Raw genomic sequence first — 16,512 nt, forward strand, 5'->3', positions numbered from 1 at the left:
TGAGCTTGAAAATAAGGGCTCTTTGCTTTTACATATGGATGTAAATATGTGGTGGTCTTTTGGGGGCCCTCACGATCTGGGCATAACATTTAGGGAATTGTCCAGGGTCCCCCAATCCCACCAGGACCACTGCCTGTAGAGCCTGAAGCCAACCTGTAAGTGTCTGTCTGTCTGTCCTGTCTGTGTTCAGTTTCATTTCTGTGGCTAGCCTAAATCAGTGATTGTGATCAGGACCGGTTAAGGGGCAGACTGTGATCACAAGGGGCTGAAAGACATTTTAGGCCACATTAGTTAAGATGGAGAACCCCACATCTGTTTATCTGTAGTAGGGGTGGGGAATCCCAAAACTGTGTGTGGTCAGCTGACAACTGTTTCCCTGGGAAAATTGTTTGCCTTTCTGTTGGAATGTTCTGCCTATATAAATGTGTGAATGTGTGAGAAATGTGGCCACATGTATGCATGTTTTATGCCTGGGCTTGTGTGTGTGGTTGTGACTCCTACTCCTGCGGACAGCCTTTGGGGCCAGATGGGCAGCAGAAAGGACAGAGGGTCCCTTTGGTTTGTGGTGGTATTGTGTTCCCCAAAATATTGTGCACCCCAATAAACTTATCTGGGGTCAGAGAACAGAACAGCCATTAGATACAGAGGCTAGAAAATGGTGGCACTCACACCTTTAACCCTAACATTCTGGAGGCATGGATCTCTGTGAGTTCAAGGCCACACTGGAAATAGCCAGGCATGGTGACTCACACCTTTAATCCTAGGAAGTAATGACAGAAAGCAGAAAGGTATATAAGGCGTGAAAACCAGGAACTAAGCTGGTTAAGCTTTTAGGATTTTGAGCAACAGTTTAGCTGAGATTCGTTCTGGATGAGGACTCAGAGGCTTCCAGTCTGAGGAGACAGGATCAGCTGAGGAATTGGCGAGGTGAGGTAGCTGTGGCTTGTTCTGTCTCTCTGATCTTCCAGCATTCACCCCAATACCTGGCCTCAGGTTTGATTTTATTAATGAGAACTGTTAAGATTCGTGCTACACTGGTTGAACTGGGACAGACTAAGATTTTGTCCCCATTGCTTCCTTGCTCTCTGACTGGAGAACAGGCAACAGGCAGAGGAACACACTGTTGTGGTGCAGTGAGTCAGGCGGGCAGTAGCTGCAGTGGCCCAGGGGCTACTTCAGGGACTCAGGGTGCTAGCAGGACGCTAGGCAGTCTGTGAGCACTGCAGGGGCCCAGATGCAGCAGGTTCAGGACCAGGCCCCCCCACACTCAGGGAACTGTGGGGTAAAGACTTTGCAGCATAGCGGCACAGGTGGTGGTCAGGGGGGCCCAGAGGCTGCCATGGGGACTAGGCATGGCTGGGAACCAGGGTGGGCCATGAGCACCACTGGACCCTGACATGGTTGGCAGGTTCTAGGCTGGGCTCCCGCAAAGGGAGCTACAGGATGGAGCAGCATGGAGCAGCATGGAGCAGGTGGGACTTTGGCTAGCTTGGAGCACTTAGCTGGGTCATGGAGTCTCTTCCAGTCGGCTGCTCTTGTGCATTTGAGAATCTGGGGTTGACAGCAATCTTCTGTCCCCATGCTGCATTCCATCTCCCATGCTGATGGATGGGGCTCCCAAGACCTGCCCTGGGGCTAAACCTGACCAAGGTTAAGCTCCAAGGGCAGAATGGAATGTCACTGCCTATGGTTGCTAAGCTATGGTAGCTAGGTTATAATGCTATAGCCAGGGCTGCCTTGATCACTCAGATCCAATAGTTTCTTCATGTTGGTACAGTGCTGATGCGAATTTAGAGTTATTCTTGTTATATATATGCATGTATTTCTGTTCTTGTTTAAAATTTTGTAGCTTTACAATATATTCTAGACTATTGAGGGGAATGACAAGAAAGACTTTGGTAAGTGTTTCTGTCTTTGAAGAAAATAAAAAAAAGGAAAAGAAAAGCAGAGTCTGTCTGAAGTAAATGTCTGAGGTATCAAAGGAATGGACTAAAAGTACATAGAAGGTGGTAGAAGGTCAGAGGGGATGTGAACTGTGTTTATTGTGGTTTCTTATACCTGCAAATACTGAATTTAAAAGTTAATTATGGTTGGTTTTCATTTTAAAAATAGCTGATGATTCTTCATTGCAAACCGTTTATGTTAAAAATGGAGATACATGTGTGTGTGTATGTGGACATATATGTGACTTGGATTTAACTCTATGTGTAAATGTAAGCAAGCTTTAACTGTATGTATGTGTATGTAACTTGGATCCAACTGTGTGTATGTGTGCAAGTAATTATTGTTTAGAAAAATCATGCTTTAAACAGCAAACACATGGCTTTCCTCTAGCAACCATCTTTTACTAAAGGTTATAAAGCTCTATTCAGGTTAACAAAAAGCTAATTTAGAGACTTACACCTAAGTACTTATGTCTTTGCCAAGTATTCAACAGCAAGCTTCTACAGAATTTAAAGAGATGTGTTTAATAAAAATAGTTAAATATAAAATTTGCACCTCAGTGCTTTTATACACAAGAAAGTACCTTGCTCTGGCAGATAAACTTTGTAACTTAAGAGTCACCCAGATGATAGTCACCAGAAGCATCCAGCTACAATGAAATGGAGCAGACTGAGATCTAGAAGGCAGGCTATATGTATGCTGCCAAGGGTAGGGCCAAAGAAATTAATCCAAACCTCTAAGTAAAAGAACCAAAAGGATTGTGGATGAATTTCAGATATTGAACTTTGGGATTGTTTGCACTCTGGAGTTTGGTTTTACTTTATACAGGCTGTGGTGATGCCATATTTTCTCCCTCTAAAAATTAAAAAAAAGGTATTTTATTGTTGATAGTGCAAAAAGACATATGAGAGATCTTAACCTTTTTAAGAACAGTTTTTAAAATATTTAAACTTATAGGTCTATGGGACATTTTAAGTTTATAAAATGCTCTATATTGTTAATATTTGGACTTAAAATAAAAGGCTAAAAATTAGGGTCACAGCCATAAGTACCAAATACTAACTAGAAACTGGGATATTCATTTCTTGTGATGCAGCAAGACAATGACCAAGGCAAAGGGCTTGGAACAGCTTCTGACTCCATGATTCTTGACCCATTGGGGGTTGAAAAAACCTTTTTACAGGGGTAGCTTAGGACTGCCTGTATGTCAGATGTTTGCATTGATATTCATAACAATGGCAAAACTGCAGTTGTGAAATAGCATTGAGAAAGTTGAGAACCAATGAGGCTTAAGACTGTATGCCTAGCCTCCTTGTCTTTGCTAAATTTGTTAAGCTTAAGTTATAAACTGAGTCATCAATTTTATATTGATATTTTGTTTTGGTTTCTTTACTGAACTCGTATTTGATACTAGAAGAGCTTCAATTTAAAATCATTGTTTTTAAGGCTACTTATTGTAGGCTGTTAGAGAATATAAGTAAATAGTCATTTTATAAATAATCAAGTTCTTTAATTGTAGTCATGCTAAGTACTGATGTAAGTAATTACAGGGATAATTGTATGTTTTCATATACTCAGTCCTTTGCATATGTTTTCAGGGTTGAGCTTAAAGCAAGTAACTAGAAACAAAGTTTGTCTATTCAGATATACCTGGACAACCTTCACACTTCAGAGATCTGTAGAATATGGCATTTAAAATGGTAACCTAAAAGTTATTATATCAGACTCCCAGATCCTAGCAGTAACCCAAGGTCTCCAAAGAAGATTATGTATGAGGCACCACAATGTCTCTGCCTGGATTATGGCAATGCTGATCACAGGGAAAGATGCCCCAATGCAACACCTGCTGCCAGGACCTGGCTCAGACTGTGGACATGCAGCAGGACACTGGGTAATTTTGCCTAGAGAAAGTAAAGTCAGTTTTCCTGTGTCCCTCTTCCACAGGAAAAACTCTGCCTTATGGGTCTGATTGCCAAAGAAGATGCTGCTGCTCTGATACTTGTGCCTCCAATGCTATGAAGACCTGGGTATGGACTGGTCCTTGTCATTTATAGAATTGGAAGTTGCTTGGTCTGCACTCAGATATAATTTATCCTTCTCAGATCTCTGATAGTACTGACAGGTAGGCTAGCTATAACTTTGTCAGCTTGGCAGCATCAGACAACCAGATCCGTCCACAAGCTATAGCCAGCTTGTTAGCTCATTTTAAAGAAAATTTTCTGAGATATAAAAGTTTAAATAAGTCATAAAGGTTTAAATATGGGTCTAAGAAAGGTCTGAGGATATGAAAGCTTATATGTGGTGGTATTGTGTTCCCCAAAATATTATGCACCCTGATAAACTTACCTGGGGTCACAGACAGAACAGCCACTAGATACAAAGGCTAGAAAATGGTGGCACTCACACCTTTAATCCTAGCACTCCAGAGGTAGAAATCCCTTTGGATCTCTGTGAGTGCAAGGCCACATTGGAAACGGCCAGGCATGGTGACACACACCTTTAATCCCAGAAAGCAAGCCTTTAATCCCAGGGAGTGGTGGTAGAAAGCAGAAAGGTATATAAGGCATGAAGACCAGAAACTAGAAGCATTTGGCTGGTTAAGCTTTCAGGCTTCTAGCAGCACAGTTCAGCTGAGAGACATTCGGATATGAGGACACAGAGACTTCCAGTCTGAGGAAACAAGACCAGCTGAGAAGTTGGCCAGGTGAGGTTAGCTGTGGCTTGTTCTGTCTCTCTGACCATCCAGCATTTTACCCCAATAACTGGCCCTGGATTTGATTTTATTACTAAGACTCTCTAAGATTCCTGCTACACTTATAAGCTTTGAGGATCTCAGAAAATGATTTAAGATATAAATGCAAGTTGTAAAGAGATAAATAAATGATTTAGAGTATGAGAAATGTTTCAGATTGCTCTCCTCTCCTATGATATAACAGTTCAGAGCTTAACATTTAATAGAGTTCTGATAAGTTGGTAGAGTAATAACTACTTACTGTTCAGTCACAAGCTCAATATTTTAGATTTATTTTAGTTTTCATCTAAATATACCTAAATATAAACCTAGAAGTGCTTCTCATCAGGCCAAAAATCTCTGTCTAATTTATATCTGGCTCTCTGGACAGAAGGAAATGTACATGCTTTTAACCCAAATCTGTAGTTCTTATTGGGACTCAAAGGTATGAGTCTACTTCTGCTGTTTTGCAGATACCCATTTCCTGCTTTGTCTATGATATGGATTTCAGTACAGCTTGGAAACACTTATGTATCTAAAACTTTTAAGTCATTTTGTAAGATAATTCACTTAGGCCTCAGAGGATTAAAAGAGTCATAAAACCTTGGGTCTACTTCATAGAGGTAGGAAGGACCTCAGATGAGTACAGCTTATTGCTAACGAATTTTTTCTCTCTCCTGGTCTCAAGACTCCTGCTCTTCCCAGTTACTAGGAATGTGGTCCTAAGGAGTCCAAATAAATTCATAAATTTTAACTTTTGTTCATAGTTTAAGTTTGCCTCAACAGGTTTCTACTTGGCTGGCAGACACCTCCAAGCTTCAATTGCTGACTATTGCTCCAGGTGATTGTGAGCTCCAGACTTGCTAAAAGCTGATGTGGACCAGCTCAGCCAATGTGATTGTTCCCTGTCTCTGCAGGGTCAGATAGCCATATGATTCTGACAGATACCAGATTGCCCAGTCTTTGACTAGCCTTTTAGGCTTTGACTAGCTTTTCATCCTTTTTGGTGCCCTGACAACAGTGCCCCAATGTCATCTAGAAACAGTTTCAGAAGAGAAACCATCATCCCATGTTCCCTGTCCAGAAAATGCTGAAATGCTGAGTTAAAAGGAAACTCCCTGGCATGGAGGCAAGATGGCCAACTATAATGCCCATTGACATACCAGGAAAATAGGTTCAGAGTTGTCAATTGATAAATTTATTAACTAAAATGGTTCTGCAATAAGACACTTGACCTTTTTTGTGCAGAACCAAAGAGGTATTATATAAGATCATAATCTGGCTGTACTCAAAGATCAGAACTACAGAGTGTAGCTAGAGTTTCTGCCGGGCCCACAGTCAGGACAAATCTCTGTCACCCGCCAGTCCCACAGCCACTCAGACCCAACCAAGCAAACACAGAGACTTATATTGCTTACAAACTGTATGGCTGTGGCAGGCTTCTTGCTAACTGTTCTTACAGCTTAAATTAATCCATTTCCATTAATCTATACCTTGCCACGTGGCTCGTGGCTTACCGGCATCTTCATATGCTGTTTGTCATCATGGTGGCTAGCAGTGTCTCTCCGACTCAGCCTTCCACTTCCCAGATTTATTCTCCTTGCCCCGCCTATACTTCCTGCCTAGCCAACGGCCAATCAGTGTTTTATTGATTAATCAGCAACACATTTGCCATACAGAACATCCCACAGCAACAGAGTCTTAAGAATGGTAACAGGTACAGATGTCACTCTCCTGAAAAAATCTGTTGGCTAATGGTTCTTAGATCTCAATACCCTTGAACCTCTGGACAGGTAGGACTTATTATTGAGTGCTGTCATTGGTACTTGTGAAGGCGAGAATGTAGGGGTCCTGAAAACAGCTTGACCACACAGCTGCCATGACAGGCTTAGAGGCCCAGACACAGCTTCTGGAAGGCAACACCTGGACCCAGGAAAAGCCATAAGCTGATCCTACCCAGTGGGGCCTGCATCTAAGAAGAAATACCTGACATTCCAAACATTCCCTACACTCCAAACAAATGTCAGCCAATCAGGGTTCTAAACCCTGGAAATCCCCTCACTCCAATCTCTGCTATGATAAAAACCCTACCCTGCCTGGGCTCTGGGCTCTCTGCTCTCACTGCTGTGTAGGACAGGGAGCCCAAGCTCTGAGCTTGAAAATAAGGGCTCTTTGCTTTTACATATGGGATTCGATCTCTGTGGTGGTCTTTTGGGGGTCCTCAAGATCTGGGCATAACAGAACACAGGAAAAGTGTGCATTTATCATACAGTCAACTGTGATTTCTTAAGTTTGTGCTGACAGCCAAGCCTTGCATGAAGCTGGTTTGAATTAAAACCCTGAGTTAAGAAGCCAATTTGAATTAAAGAGAAAATTGATTAAAATAAGTAATGTATGACTCTCTAAAACATCTCAAATCCCATGCTCCAAGCTTTTAAGAATGACAGATAAAATTTTTTCTGTATTTATTCTTGCCTAAAAACTATAACAATATACTTTGACATTTTTTAATAGGAATCGAAGAAATAATCACCTGCTTCCTAAGCTATGTGCTTACCTCATTTGTTCTCAGACTGCATTTGATAAACAAATTGTTAACTTTTATTTATAACTTTATTCTGTATTAATTTCATCTTTTGTCACAACCCTGAAGTCTGCTTGAATCATGTTTGAAAATAGAAACTGGGTTTTAGAGGAAAATCATTTTTTAGGGCAGATAAGCAATTGAGTGAACCAGGAGCAACTGGGTAGCTATAACCCTAAAATAATCACCCATAATCTTGAGCCAGGCCTTTCTGGGAGAAAGAGAATATCCTTTTTTGCATTGCTGTAAAGTGAAGAAGACTATATTCTTTTCCAAAGGTGTTTTGTTTACCATGGCATGGCTGATTTACAGAACAAGCTTAGATGACTTTTTATCATCTACACTTTAAAAGACACAGAACTATAGTCATTGGGAGACATTACTCTCTCTGTCTCTCTCTGTCTCTCTGTCCCTGTCTCTCTGTCTGTGTGTGTGTGTGTGTGTGTGTGTGTGTGTGTGTGTGTGTGTGTGTATACAGTAAAACAAGACTGCAATGTAAACTCTTGTATGGCTAAGATTCCCTAAAATGAAAGTTGCAGATGGCTATGAGATAACTGCCATGTGGCTACTGAGAATTGAAACTGTAAGATCATTAAGTGCTCTTAACTGAGTTATCCTTTGACTCTCAATAAAATGAAGAAATTTTTATTAAAATGTTAAAATTTCTAGAAATATATACTAACATCTTTATCTGTATCACAATTTCTGAGATTTTGGAATAAATCTAGGAGGTTTCTTTTATTTGTATTTTTTTTTCACTTAAAGTCAGGGATAAAAAATAAATGTTATAACAGGAGAGTATAAAAATGAGCAGAAAGTAGATGCTGTTGATCATCTTTAAATGACATGCATGAGATATTTTTGAAAACAATATGGTTTAGTAAAGGACCAAAGACTATATTTCAGTTGAAAAGTCCAAGATAGAATTGACATATAAATATAAGGGTAAAATTGCAGACCTTGTAAAAGAGCTCAAATCCTAATATTTCACTGCTTAGCCTGACTGCTACGACAAACTATTTTACATTATTTTCAGAGATAACAAAAACATATAAAATTTTTCATTGGCATACATGATGAAAATATAGTATGGTAAAAATTCAGTGACAACATATAAACTTACCATCCTATGAAGAAACATGAAACAAAAAGCTGCCTTTTAAGATATCAGTTTCTATGTATAGTTATAGTTTAAATAATTCTATTATGAAACAGCACAGTAAAAGTTCTAGAGAATAAGATGCCTCAGTTGATCTAAAGCTAACACAACAGATACCACTTCAATAGCTACTAGAGCAGTTTGTGGGGAAATCTATTGAGGAAGTTCACCCATCTGTAATTCTGTATGCCCCAGGAACTAAAATTAACCCTTGGAACACATTAACCATTCTCAAAGGAATGTTTGGAAAGTGTGATTGACTTGAATTTTCTTGTAAGATATAGGGCTGTCATATTGAAAGCATTGGCATCTTAGGTTTCCATAGAATTCAATTTTCATAACTTTAGTGATCCAGTAACTCATTTTATGAAACAGGTGCCATCCTCGTGGATGTCCCTCCAACACTTTGCATGCATTTATGTGAATGGTACAGTCTGAGCTTAACTCATTTCCTTCATGTGTTCTTGTTTTCACACAAGTTTTAGGGTGACTTTCAATCTTCACTTAATTAAAAATCTGATTCAATTCACTTTTTTAGTTTGTTTAATTTTGCTTTTGGGTTCTAGCTATTGAACCCAGATTTTACATCTAGGTTAATCATGTATTTTACCACTGAACTATATCCCCAGTCCATGGTTCAAATAACTTTTATTTTACTCTATGGAAAAAATGTTTATATTATGGTCTAATTTACATAATATATTTTACAAGTTATCTCATTAGTGATTAGCTTTAGAATTCAAGTCTTCAACTCCAGCTTTCCATTTTGCTACTGAACCTCCATACAGACTTTAAAAACTATTCAGAAAAAGTAGGAACAGTATTTTTCCCACAGTATTTCTCCAGGAACTCCAGGAGTTCCCCAGAGGGACTGATGCTGCATGGGAACCATTGGGGAGCTAGAATGGGGTACATAATCTCTTCTGTCCTTATATCCTACAAAAAAAAAAAAATCAAGGAGCACTCCAGCATTCATCTATGCACAATATAAGCTCCTTTTGTAAGAAGTTAATTACTGAATAGAGGTTTTTTTTTTTTTTTTTTTTTTTTTTTTTGTGGTTTTTCGAGACAGGGTTTCTCTGTGTAGCTTTGCGCCTTTCCTGGAACTCGCTTTGGAGACCAGGCTGGCCTTGAACTCACAGAGATCCGCCTGGCTCTGCCTCCCGAGTGCTGGGATTAAAGGCGTGTGCCACCACCGCCCGGCTGAATAGAGTTTTAAACTAAGGAACTTTGCAGAAGCCCCCCTACCACTTACCCTTCCATACATTTTCATGCAAGCTCATAACTTCCCGCTGCTCTGGTTCTTACCAAATTACTTAGCTTATTTCAGTATATTTTACTAGACATCTACCAACTTCATAACTTCCTATTTTTAATCATATTCTTCTGTTTCTATTCATTTTCATCATGATATATAATCCAATTTTTTTCATAGCTATCTGCCATTCTGCATCTATTACTCCTACTTTGAAAATATACTAAATACATACTGATTAACATTTGCTTGTGGATGAATTCTGTCATCCATGTACCTTTGCAAATTTCTGTGTATAGTGTTATTCTTTTGAACACTATCCCCCTATTTTAATCTAGAGCACTGGCTTGGCAGGTGAGGGTTATTGTGTCTTCAATGTGTAAGAATAGGCTGTCAGTCAAATGTTCAATGTTATTATCTTCATATGAAACCCTAAACAATGTAATGTTTGGTCCAATAGATTCAAATTTAATAGCCAAGTCCATTCCATATTTATTATAAATAAAGCTTCGGAAACACTAAATCAAAATTTTGGTTGGTTATCTCTCATACCATCTGCTATTGCTTAGCATACAAATAAGTATTCAAACATTATGTATAAAAGGACATAAATGCAGCATAATTTAATAGAGTAAACTAAGCTTAATAAAAATATGCACTGAATAGTGAAAAAGAAAAGTGAATTTTAACTTTTAATATAAAATAGCAAACAATAATTATTGCATAGTCACTGAGTAGAGGTGATGATAAAAGATTGACAGATATTTTGTGATATCTAATTATAAAAAACACTAATTAGAATGATGTTTTCAATGAAATAAAGCAATCATAATTTTAAGTGCACATTCTATATTTTGCTTCACTAATGAGATAACTTGAATCATGTATTATGTAAATTAGCCCATAATATAAACACATGGTGATGATCCATTCACTTTATACCTGATGGTATGAGTGAATTAAACATGTCTTCTTATCAGGTAGCTGCCCAATTTCATTCCACATGCATATTCCCTATGATAAACTAAATCAAATTATGGCATAATTTTTGATTAATTGTAGCCTTGTATCATATCCAAGTAAAGGGACATGGTCTTAGCTCAGTGTGTTGCAAGTTAGAAAACGTGTATTGACTGACACACATAGCAGTCAATGAAGTTATTCTTTTTTATAGTTATTACCCTTCTTTTTCATCTTCAATTTTTCTTTTTAAAGAGCTTTTTCTGAATGTATTTTATGCTCAACTTTATTAAGGCAAAGAACTTCTGCACTTCATTCCTTCTATGTTCTCACTAACTGCTCATAGTCTCCTCGCTGGGAGACTTTTCTTCTCATATAACTTCTAATTCATCTATCTCATGCTTCTTCGTCTCCTAAATCTTCATTGCTGATCACTCAGTTTTCACTTCTATTTTGGTGGAATCCTCTGCTGTGTTTTGACATGTTTAGATGCATCTTTCAAATGCTTCCCTTGCCTTACTTTCTAACACCATAGTGCTGACCTTCCTTTGTTACTGGGCATGTCTTGGCACCCATTTCTTAAATTTGGTACATGTTCATATTCTTCATCTTATACTCACCACTTTTCTCCAAACACAGATGAAGTCATTTAATCCTGGGACTTTAAATGTCATATGTTATAGTATGAATATCAAATGTCCCCCAGAGGCTCATATGTTTGAACATTTGCTGCTCAGATGGTGGTGCTGTTTGGGAAGATTACAGTACCTTCAGGAGGTAGGGCCTTGATGGAGGAAGTGGGTCACTGGGGGCAGGCTGTGAGGTTTTATGGCCAGACTCACTTCTTCGCATTGCTTCTTAAGAGCAGGTGTAATGTGACCCATGTCTCTTGCTCCTGCCTTCATGCTTTCCCCAACATTGTGGATTGTATACATTGATCTGTAAACTGAAATGAACACTTTCTCCTACAAGTTCCTTCCTGTAAATATTTTGCTACAGTATTGACTGTAAAAACTGACAATATGACCACTCCATGGTATGGTTAAGAAGAAGGTCTTTATTGTAGATACGAGTCCAGAGCAGAGAGAGAGAAATCAGCAGTCTGAACATGGCCAGCTACTAGACTTGACTATGAGAAAAGCAAGAGCAGAGCAGAGAGACAGAAAGGGGCATGGGGAGAGCAAGAGGTAAAGACAGAGTGTGGGCAAAGACAGGGCATAACATAGGACCAGAGAGGAACTCAGCAGAAGCGACAGGGTTAGAAGAAGTAAGTAGCCTGTGAGCTAGGAAAGTTTAGCATGGGAGGAGAGGTGAGAAGAGCAGCAAAGAGCTAGGTTACTGTCTTGGATTCTGAAGTGCATAACTGTGAAACTGAGGGAGACCTGGAGGTCAGCATGCACTTTGGTATGCTAATAGGCACCACAGGTAGCCATTTTTCCCTTTTCCCAAGTTTTCACAAGTTCCTGAATAATACTGGCTTTTGTCTAATGACCAGAATTTGGGAAAATGGAGTTTCCTTGGAACCTGACACTTACAAAAGTAATGTAATGTCTATGTGCATTTGCCCCATCTTCCAATTATACAATCTACTTCAAATCTACTATTTTGTCTGAAGATCTGTATGTCTGTCCTTTTCACTACTTTTATGACACAGGGATTTAGTCCAGATTCCTTTCACAGCAATTCCTTTTAAAATAACTTTATCATCTCCACATTTAGAACTGTAGGTTTTTTATTTTTTTTTTTTTTGATGAACCTGGAAGCCTGGGTAATATGAAGAGTCTACAAAGAAAAGAACCAAACCCCTCTTCCTCAGTCATAGCTAAGTTCACCACTATATCAGTAGGAATAATGTTACAAATTATTAATCAATAATAATATAAATTGTTAAGTACTATTATTTAACTGTCCTAGTTAAGTATCTATAATATATATAGTATAGATATATTTATAATCTACAATATACCCTATTATATCTTGAATTAAATATAAAAGGACAAGCAAAGCAAATCATTGAAACTATTATAATCCATTAGGATTGGAATCTTCCATTATATTAAAAAGTGACAAGAAATGTCTTTGCACATATGTGTTGTTATCTAGAGAGATCCAGAGGCCCTTAAAATAATAGGATGTCACCCTTGCCATTGGCTGCCCACCAGAAGTAAATGGTAAGACCCTGCTATCAAAGACACTACTTGCACTAGTTGCAGCTCATGGAAAAATGAAGCAGTAGCTAAACTGCAGGTTTCTTCCCTGCTGATGATCTGCTCTGAATGTGCTGAGCATTTGAACCTAAGGTCATCTGTGTTCTTGCTTTCCAGTGTAACAGTTGCACACTTGTTTATTCAATTTAAACCATTTGTAGCCTCTTTCACACATTTCCATCACCTAGTCCTTGGCAATTTGATGATACCTTATATGTAGTTTAAATCATTGCTTCAATTTTAGTAGAGCTCAACCTGTGGTAATAATGAAAAGAAGCCCCTCTGACAGAAAAAAAAAATGCTCCACAGTAATCTTGTACTTATTTCTGTCAACTGCTTTTTGTGCTTTATTTGGTATGTATGTGATGATAGTGTATTCATATGGGTCTCTGAATCTTTGCCCCTGGGCTTTTAGGGAAAAAAAAACTATGGTATAAATTTGAGCACAAAACTCATATGAAAGTTGAATAATATACAAAAATTCTCAGTGGAAACAATTTCTTGTTTGTCCCATGTAGCATTCAAAGCAAACCAAAAGCTTCTAAGTTAACTCTGAGTCAAGGATAAAGGTTTTTTCTATGCATTCTATGCCATTTGTACTACAACCTTCACAAATTCTTCCTGGTACAGTGATTTCATCTTTAAATTCACGTCAGTTATTGGCACAGTGCCTCAAAAAAAGCAAATATTCATTAAGCCTCTGTAAGGAGCTACAGCACCTGTTCCTGTTTATCCTTGGTTACTGGTTACTAGTTCTCTGTTCCTGGGATAACTTATATTTTATGGAAATTTACCATGCCATTAAAATATTTCTCTAATTTGCATTTTTAAAATTTTTTAAATATATTTTTTTTTTGTGTATGAATATTTGACCTGCATGTATGCACGCCAGGTGTGTGCCTGGTGCCAACAGATGTCAGAAGAGGGTAGCAGAAGGAACGAGAGTTCAAGATAGTTGTGAGTCACCATGGACATGCTGAGAATAGAACCTGGGTCCTCTATGGGAGCAACAAGTATTTATAACTGATAAGCCATCTCTCCAGATGGCTTCTAATTTGTTCTGTGTGTGCATTCAAATATACATGTGTGGGATCCTGTTTTCAGGTTCCTAGTGCCTTTACCCAGTAGGTCTGCATAGAGAGAATGATTGGACCATGGGCCTGAGTGCAGGTGTCTGAGATGGTCTGCACTTGGCTGTGCTGGGGGGAGGTCTTTTGCCCCACCCCTTGGCATTTCTATAAATACCCTAGGGCAGAGACAGTTGGGGCCTGTTGGAATAGGTTCCAGGTCCTCTTGAGGCTATCCTGTAATTTCTATCTTTTTACCTCCATGATCTAAATCCTTCTATCTAATATTTCCTGCTGCTCTCCCTCAAGAAAACTCTGGGGAACTGTGGGGTTGGTGGGTAGCCGCCTCACATACATGTGCATACCAGTGTGCATGCAAGTGTATGAGAAAGAATATAAAGGCTACAAGGTAACATTAGGTGTCTGCCTCAATCACTCTCCATCATGTCTTTTCGGACAGAACCTCTCAGTAATTGGAACTATTGGTTAATTATATTGGCTGGTCAATGAGCTCCATGGATCCAACCATATCTCCTTTTTAAATGAGTGTTGGGGATCCAAATTCAGATCCTCATGATTGTAGAACATACACTTAACTGAGTCACCTCCCCAGACTCCCAACAAATACCATTTTAAAAATCAAACATGAAGGCTGCAGATATAGCTCAGTGTTTAAGAGCATATAGACTTTGCTCTTTCAGTGGACCCTGAGTTTGATTTCCAGCATCCACATTGGGCCACACATAACATACTGTAACTCTAGCTCCAAGAGATATTATGGTTTCCTGTGGTGATATTTTATTTGTGCTCTAAAAAATAAAGCTTGCCTGGGAATCTATGGAAAAAGTCAGCTACTATATTAAACATAGCGGTCAGGCAGTGGTAGCACATACCTTTAATTCTAGCATTCGCAAGGCAGAGTCTTCCGGATCCCTGTGAGTTCAAGGCCACACAGGGAACAGAGCCAGGCATGGCAGCACATACCTTTAATCTCAGCACTAGTTAACCATAGTGGTCTGGAGGTCTGTACAGACATACAGGAAGTGATAGAGCTGGGCAGAAAGAGGAAGTGATATAGCTGGGCAGAGAGAGGAAGTAAGACGGCAGGGCATAGAAAGGTACATAGGCGTGAGTATACAGGAAGTAGCTCTTGCTTGGGCTGAGGATTTCCTAGTGTTAAAAACTTGTGGCTGTCTTGTTCTTTCCCTCTGATCTTTCAGCTTTCACCTCAGTATCTGGCTCTGGGTGTTTTTATTAATAAGACCATCGCAACTGTTACAGTTTCCTCTAGCCTCAGTGAACACAATACTCACATGAATAATCCCCTTCATAATCACACAATTAAAAATAAAGTTACAATCTTTTAAAAATGAACTATTTTTAAATTGTTCTCAGTAAATCTGTTTATGCTACAGAAACAGGAATTTCTTGAAGTTAAGTCTTTGTAACCTATGGTTCTAGGACACTATGGCCTAATATAACAACTTCAATACATTTCTTTTGGTGAAGAATCTGAAAGAAAACATTTAAAATAAGTTTCCTATGGATTGTTCATCATAATGACAGAAACATTCAATATGCCATTCAGTTTCCCCTGATCCTCTTAACATAAGTAAATCCCCTCCTTTATGTTGTTAAACTTTGTGAGTTTCTAAAAGGTAGAATTTTTTTAGCTATGTGCATTATAATTTTTGATGTTGTCCATCTTTAGATATCCTCATGCATTTCTCGATAATTTTACATTCTGAGTGATACATTTTCTGAAATAAGAAGTGAATGAATAAACCAAAATACTATCAAGGAAAGTGTAATTTTATGTCATACTTCATCATTCTCCTAGAGATTTTACTATTTCATCACTATTATATTGAAATAAAACTACTTTATTAGTTACAGGTGCTGTGAATACTATTATGATTAAACATTACAAGTAGCAAACATATCTCATAAATGTTTACAACCAGTTAAGAGTATTTTCAAAAAATGATGTACTTTTAAGAAAAAAATTCTGCCTATTAATATGGGGGGTATATTAATCTTAGCTACCAGAAATAGAACCTATTAAATAAAACATGTATAGGAAAGAGATAATCAGCTACTTGAGGTGTAGATGTAACCAACCTTCTTATTAAATGAGAAACACAGAACCAACGCAAAGAAGAAAGCCAAGAGGTCAGAGCTAAGAGCTAAAACCTTACCCTTCCTCCTGCGGTGGTCCTACCTCTCCGAACCAGAGCTACCCCTGTGTTAAAGTCTTTATATAGAGTTTCTGTTCTGCCTTCTCATTGGTTGTAAACCCAACCACATGACCTCCTCGCCACGGCCTGTCTGCATAGGCCTCCAGGTTTTCTATTATTGGTATTGAAATTAAAGGCATGTGTATCCAATACTGGCTGTATCTCTGAACACACAGAGACTTACCTCGCTCTGCCTACCAAGTGCTGGGATTACAAGTGTATGCCACCACTGCCCTGCTTTCCTATGGCTTGCTAATAGCTCTGACCCCCGGGCAACTTTATTTATTAACATACAAATAACATTTTAATACAAATAAAATATCACCATATTGAGGAGATGCAGGTAAACTAATAACAGAAGTTACAGT

General features: G+C 38.6%; 1 protein-coding gene across 2 annotated transcripts in view; it reads right to left on the bottom strand.

Annotated features, from left to right (window-relative positions):
• Window positions 1-16,512, bottom strand: part of Gria4 (glutamate ionotropic receptor AMPA type subunit 4) — a 388,873-nt gene that overhangs the window by 237,563 nt on the left and 134,798 nt on the right. The gene's annotated exons all lie outside the window — the stretch shown is intronic.

Source organism: Peromyscus eremicus, chromosome 7, assembly GCF_949786415.1.
Source record: "Peromyscus eremicus chromosome 7, PerEre_H2_v1, whole genome shotgun sequence".
NCBI classification, from domain to species: domain Eukaryota; kingdom Metazoa; phylum Chordata; class Mammalia; order Rodentia; family Cricetidae; genus Peromyscus; species Peromyscus eremicus.